Here is an 8,004-nt window from a genome sequence, read left to right as displayed (position 1 = left end):
GCGTCTTCGTCTTCAAGACGATTCACTCGTCAGGGAGAAAGATGGTGTATTGCCGCTTGAAAAATGAATAACTCGCTAGAGCGAAAGGAAATACTGCACTGTCGGACCAATCGGTCCCCCGAATGACACAACACTTTGTAACAATCTTGTAAGAGGCTATTTCGAAGCTTCGAGGAAATCAGTGAATTTCCTCTTTTTTCATTTTTGTTTACAGAATAAAATTAAATAATATACACACATACAAAAAGTATTTTAAAAAATACAATCTATTATATTTTGAAAAACAGAATTTTTGAGAAAAATGTGTTAGACACAGAGATTGTATGGTAGAAAAGGGAAAAAATAATGATAAAATAACTTTTATCAAAAATTGATTTTACCATTATTTATCCGCTTTCAAACCATACTGTTTCTTATGTCTAAAACATTTTTCTCCCAAAAATGTTTTTTCAAGATATAATCAACTGTGCGTATCACTTAAAATAAAACACTCTTTACATAATTTAATTTTATTCTGTTAACAAAAATGAGAAGAGAATTCACTGAAAGGAATTCATCGATTTTCATAATGTTTTGAATATGTTTTTTTCCAAGATATAATCAATAGTGTTACTTAAAGTAAAACATTCTATGTGTACATGTAAATATATACATATGCAAAAGTAAAAGTAACTTATTTTTCGGAATATACGTAGAATAATATTATATGTAATAAATAACATATACGGCACAAGGAAGAATATATTGCTGGAGATCAAGAGTATTATTTTCCCTGCCAACTCTGCCACTATTCCTTGTAAACTCTGTCGTTTTAATTATTAATCTGAGATTAATCCACGACGCAAACCCCAACGCATCCGGCGATGCATCCGACGATGCCAGCATCCCCGTTCCCTCGCCACGTCTCGTTCACGCAAGAAACTCGACGCGCGCGGCAAGAAAATTTCCGCCCTCGAGGAGGAAAGACAATTTCCTCTCTGCTTAAAGATCCTCTTTCTTCCGGCCCTCGACACACCAGGCTGCACCCTTTAACGATACTTGTGCTAGATGTGGTGGAAGGGCGGTAAAGGAGATGGCAGTGGAAAATCCGTACAGTACGCGCCCGCGGGATCCAAAGTTTCCAGCAACACGTAAGTGGGTAGTTAAACCACGATAGTGCCTTCGACTTCCCTCTCCCTCTCCTGTAACGTAAAGCACCCTTCACCTTCTACGCAAGTCATCGTCTTAATTAATATCAATTTCGCTAATATGTAATACGAACGTCATTTCGCTTAGTTCACGAGGATACTCTTCGTCGATTACGCGATTATAAGATAATTCGAATTTACAGTGACGCTGTCATTTTCAAATTTGTTCACTGTCATATTTGACGTTCATCATGTCATATTTTATTCGAACTTAAGAAAAATTAAACCAAATTAATATAATAATGAAATATGTACAGAACGGAAAAAAGAGAGATGGATGAAAATATTTTTGTAAATTGAGTCGACTTATTAAAAAGCGTTATTTTATTATAGCTGACTTAGGGAAAATTATAAATAAATTATAAATATATTGATAATCACAAAATAACATAATTTTGATATAATAGATGGAGTTTCAAGTGATATATAAAATTTTATTGTTTAGGTATATTGATACGAGTCATAACACTAATCTTATTTATACAAACTTGCATACATCAAATATGATATATTATTTCAATTTTAAATAGCAATATAAATACCTATCGATAGTATGCTAATATCAAATTTAATACACGGCTCACGTTTTCGTATGAAGTGTCGACGTATGGGTAGCATACGTATAGCTTGATATTTTAAATATTAATGCGAACAATGGGATATCGATACAGAATCTCTATAATCCAACATTTGTAATTTTAGATTTAGATTTCAAACTCAATTCGAACTATCAAATTATTATTGTCACAAAACACGAATACAACGACAAGAAATTAAAATAGACAAATGAAGTAAAACAGTTTTAATACATTTTAACAAAATCAATTTATATTACAATAGCAAAATATAATATATTTTAATGGAAAAAATTTATTTTCCTATTTTTGATTATTCTTGAGAGTTATTCTTGAGAATCATTTTATATCTTAATTATGATATAATCTTAAATTGAAGAGTATAATAAATGTCCCAGTGACAAGATTTTCGCAAATTATTTAGAAATTAAAAATTGTAAAGTTTCAATGTATTAAATTGTTTTACAATTTAATACTTTCCTCCATAATTAACATTATATAAACATTAAAATTCCTATGTGAAGAAGTCTGTAACTAAAAAGTAACACGATATTTTCAAAATAACTTGCTAATTGTTAAGTATTTCCTTGATGTTAATACAATAGTAGTAATTGATCGCTTCATAATAAAGTAGATGTTACATAAATGAGTAGCAATGCTTGCTTTTCTTTGGACATCGAAAGACGATGAACTTGTGACGTTTTCTCGAGAGCAACTCGTGCGACAAAAGTGGCATAGAAGCTTATTGACATGTCAAAGAAAGAGACACAGGAAGAAGGATTTTCCACGTCTGCAGGAGTTGGCGCTTCAATATTGGACTCGTTACATTCTTCGCCAATCGACAAGTTCTCAATTCTGCTAATTGAGCCGCCGAATACAATAAAAGAACGAGAGTAGTCTTCTCCATTTTTTCTTTTAACTCCCTTCTACAATCTCGAAGAGGTGTTATGTCACTGGCAATGACAAGAACGTCGTGGAAAGAGATGAAAAAAAATTGATGAGAAAAGAAATACGAACTTATCGATGGATTAATTTGATTTATGAAAGAGCAAGAGAGAGAAAGAAGTACATTTTCTTATATTTCAAAAACGGAGGATAATAAACCGATTTATGTGAGAAACCTATCTGCTGCATCACGAATAATATTTAACAAATATAGAAAGCACAATAGATAATATTTATTAATACTCTGTAAATCTGAATCAGTAGATAGTCACTAATTACCCAGTGGCATACTTGGCACTGATAATCAGTGAAGTTCAACTAAAAAAGAAAGAATATTTGAGCATTATATATATATATGACTAAAATACTGATATATTTGCACGTTAATTTTCCAATACCATATTCATTGAATTTAACCACTAAAACAAGGTTAGTTAGATCACATAATAAAGATTAGCCAGGTTAGGAATCTCACATTTAATTCACTGATTACCAGTGGCATACTTGGCACTGATATCATTGATTGTCCACTGATTCAGATTTAGAGAGTAACTAAATTAATTTGATTTGATCTGTGGAATAAAATTTGACCTGTTTTTTTGCAACACAGATGTAAATAGTCATTTCCTATGTATTTTTGCGTGCTGAACAAATCCGTTAGCATAAGTATCACAAAAAGTCAAAAATATCACCTTTGACACCATTTTTCTCAAAATTTTGATGTGATATTATCAGCTAAGATATTATTTGTAGTGGTATTAAAATTACCTACAGATACTTCATCTCAAAAAAATATATATTATAATAATCTCTTTTTTCTTTCTCTCTCTCTCTCTTTGAGTATTGCTAGAATTTATGCTTGACACAGATTATTAAATACTGTCTCCTACGTGAAGGAAGCTAATAATGTTTATTTGGTCTCGCCAGTTTAATTATCAATGTCCTCTTACAATTAGTTAGAGTTGAATAACCGGCGATCCCCTGAAAAATAGAGAAAAACGATAACGAACGATATCGATCGACGAATCCACCATCTTGCTCGATCTCGGTATAGCAGATTAAAGGAAAATGGGAACAGGGATAAAGACCGATGATCGGGGGAACTTCATCGGCGAAGTTTACTTTTATCGGGAGCAACGTGGGATTGAATTTCAATGTTATTACGGATAAAGAGAACACTATCGCAGCGGAGAGAGGTAAGAGGACGAGATCTTAGGAACTTTACGGATTTCTCTGGAATTTGCAGAACCATGTCCGTGACGCGAATCACAAAAGCGCGATATTATTTTGTAGCATCGTCAGTTAAACTATCGTCTCAATATTTATTGAATATTAGTCCCATATTTCTAATTTTTTTCCGTGAAATTATTTTTATTACAATCTCACTTTCTATATATATCTATATAGCTATGTGTCTCGATATATCTATATTTCTAATTTTTTTAATGTAAATATTTATATTAAATATAAATGCACGAGATACTTTATATGCATTTGTGGCATTAAATTAAAAATATAAGAGTATACTTTGAAGAATGACTTTTAATATTATAATTTAATATATATAAAGACATAACTGTGTTTTTCGAGAGCACAACCGTGAAAGATATATTTGCATTTCTTGCATCTAGTCACTTCATAAAGACGCGAAGTTCGCCGTGAAGTAGTCCTTTGGGCAGTTCGCAGATTTACGGAGATACAAGATCTTAGAGCAACCTGAGAAGCCACAATTAATGATACCGTTAATTTAATTAATGTTCGCCGTAAAAACCGCGGCCAGTTCCGCTTGCACAACTTTATCTCATAACAAGAAAAAAACAAATATTGCTTAAGGCAAGAAATACGAATAAAATAGTGCAGTCTTATTTAATTCTTCTTGATTTTAATTATATAATGATATGCAGTTTTAATATTGCTTGCAAATATATATGTACAATATTATATGTACAATATCGTATGTAATATTGTATATTTTATATTACATATATTATACATATATTTATCATAAAGAAAAATTTATTTGAATTCATGTAATTTAAAAATAGACTTTTGTCAGCATTAATAAATTTAAATTAAACTTTTTCAATGTATAATTACTTACAAAAAATAATTTTCTTCTCGTTAGACTTTCATTATTTATATGTACCTATAATATAGATACACGTAGATATACGTACTTGTGGTGAAACATGTATGTTACTTTAATTATAAATAATGAAAACCTAATTACAGAAAGATTATTTTTTTAAGTAATTCACGTTGAAAAATTTAAATTTAAATCTAAATGCTAACAAAAATCTATTTTTAAATTATATAAATTCAAATAAATTTCATTTCGCAATTTTTTTTATATAATATTTAATTCCATTAACAGGCATATTAAATATTAAAATATTGTGAAAGGAAACATAAGCTGAATCAATTTTTTTTTTTTAAGTCTTGAAAGAATCAATTTCAAGTTAAAGAAAAATTATTATTTTTTATCAATACAGTTATTATGAAACGTTAATTATTTCTATGAAGTAATTTCGTACTAAATTGTGAATGCTGTTATTTCATTTTAGAGATTAACTTTTTGTATATATTAAGCTTGCTTCATACACCTATCTGTATTGACACACCTATAATATTAATACGAGAATTAGGTTACACCTATGTTAAAAACGCAGTGAAAATCTAAAAGAACGAGTTTCCTTTCGTTATATATTCTACAGATGATTATTTTCAAGAAATTATATAGCTTATCAAATCCACCGTTAATACCTTTCTAAAATTCTGTTGTTTCGTTAATTTATCGCTTTACATTGAAATTACTTTATTATTTTACGCACTTTATGTAACAAAATTGATTGAGCTGACCTATATGTATACGTCTTCTCTTCGTTCTCTTCAAGAATTATGAAGGGAACAAGATGGCAAAGCAGCCAGTTAATTCGTTTCCACGAAGGAAATTATGTGGCTTTGCATGCAGGTGCAGCGCGCCCGCCGATTACTTCCGACTAATATAGTCCAACGTTTTTCCACGATACTTTCGATCCAGTAATTTTAACGTTTGCGACATCCATGTTGCTTGGTTACATGATTAATGGACTAATTTTCACACGTTATTTTAATGATAGTTAGCATATTGATGTTTCATCAAGAAAAGTAGCTGCATATGAAGAATACCATTAACGGGAATCAAAGAATGACATAGATTTTAATTTATTTGGAACTGATGATTCCAAATTGGACCGGAAAAAGCGTTTTTTACATTTTCCATTATAGTTTAACACAGGTGAGAGATACGTCAAAATGGTCTGAAGTAAAAATGAAGGGAATTAAGTGATCTTTCCAATGGAACCTTCGATTTTACGATCGGACTTTATTTACGCCTTACAGAGAGCAAAAACTGCAAATAGATCCAATTTAGACCATTCTCCCCTACGATAAAAATAACAATTACTTCACAGATGGGAATTAAATATAAAGATAAAAATGTAAACATAAAACAAAAATGTTTTAAGAATTGTCTTCATAATTTCTGAGTTATAAGTCTCCATGTGGTGCGATTTCGACAATTTTATAGTATCTTAATATTTATACTTAAATAAGACTGAAGATCATAGGAAAAAGTATGAAGTTATTAAGCATTGCGAAAAATCGCTCGTAAACTTCAAGCTATCTTTCTCTAACCGGAAAACTACTATAATTAAAAATGTGTACGTGCGTTCCCGTTAATGACTTTACGACGGAAACGGAGAGTAGACTGTTGTTCGACGAAAGCTGAGTGATATATTGCTTGTATCCTTCGTACTCTTCACAATACTCGCCGCAAGTTTTAAAGCAGCACATCCAAATCTGTCTACCGTTCTAAATTTAAATTTAAATTTAACAAAAATAAAATTTTAAAAAGGAACTAAAAATAAGATTTTAATCTGTATCTGTATTTTATACATATAAATTTAATTTATTGTAAAATATTTTAACTTTTAATATATTAAATATATTCTGAATTAATCTTATTACATATATGTATATACATATATATAATATATATATTTATATATATTTTAATTAAAACTTTTTTTACAAAAAAATATTAATTTTCATATTAATTTCAGATCCAAAAGATTATCAAATTTTTAAAAAATATATAGATATTGAAAGTATTTTATATTTCTTGGATTTCTTCGTTAAAAGGAACATTAAAAACATTTTTTCATACAGAAAAATAACAATCCGATAAACTGTCGTCTATGCTTGAGTAGATTGCAACTTTAGATACGCTCTTGGATACATCGCGACCGATCTCAAAAGTTTAACAGACTCCGGCGTCGGTGTTAACTCGACGGAGTTACGATACTAGACTAGAGAGGCTCGTATCTCGAGGTTTAATGGGATCGGGACAAAGTGGCCGCGGGAATTCCGCGGCAAAATAAAACGAGAGAGCGCGGCGCGAGGCGCGCAACTTTTAAAACTACGGTGGGAAATGTAATTTACCGTCGATGCGCATGGCCCGCGCGACAATTCCCCTGCTTTGTTCCTACGAGTTAATTACATGCAAACAATTAATTAACCGCGCGCCCATCGGCGTACCGTTTGTCTTCGCGAGTACTCTACCGAACTGCCCTTCACTACTTTGGATTATTTATCGCTGGTGATGCAACTAATTTTCGCGACGAGTTACTTCAACTCGAGTGTAACTAATTTTCCCTCTCTTGTGCAAGTTTTAAAACAAAAATCTACGGGAAAACGCAGGAGTAAAGTGTTACTAGTAGAGATAGCTTCGCAGTCATTCGAGATAATCAAAGTGAAAATTTTGCGTGCACTATCAAATTAGTTGTACAACACAATCAGCGAAATTTTCTTATATGTCGGAACATATACTAACGGATTCCGGTTTTAAATTCTGAATGATACAATTACACAATTATTTATTCACTATGACGCTGGCTTTCAGTACCGCATGTGGTACCGTCATAGATTATGTTCATAATAAAATAAATATGTTCTGTAACCATAACATTCCATTTTTTAATTCTCTCCCGTGAAATAACGACTTTTTAATATAATTTCGCTACAGCAGCATAAAATAACAGATATTCTATTTATATTTATTTAAAATCGTGTAAACTTTTATATTAAATAAATACATAATATCACAAAGTAATGTTATTGTCATATTGTGGTTTAATATACGGAAGATAAATAAAAGAAGATATAAATATATTTTTCTATAGAGAGAGAGCTCATTTATCGAATCTTTCAATTAAATCTTCCATCATACATCTCTTCATTTCAAAGTAAACATTTGT

This window comes from Mycetomoellerius zeteki, unplaced genomic scaffold (genome assembly GCF_001594055.1).
Source record: "Mycetomoellerius zeteki isolate Tzet28-1 unplaced genomic scaffold, Tzet1.0 scaffold471, whole genome shotgun sequence".
NCBI classification, from domain to species: domain Eukaryota; kingdom Metazoa; phylum Arthropoda; class Insecta; order Hymenoptera; family Formicidae; genus Mycetomoellerius; species Mycetomoellerius zeteki.
Note: the sequence above shows the minus strand (reverse complement) of the source record.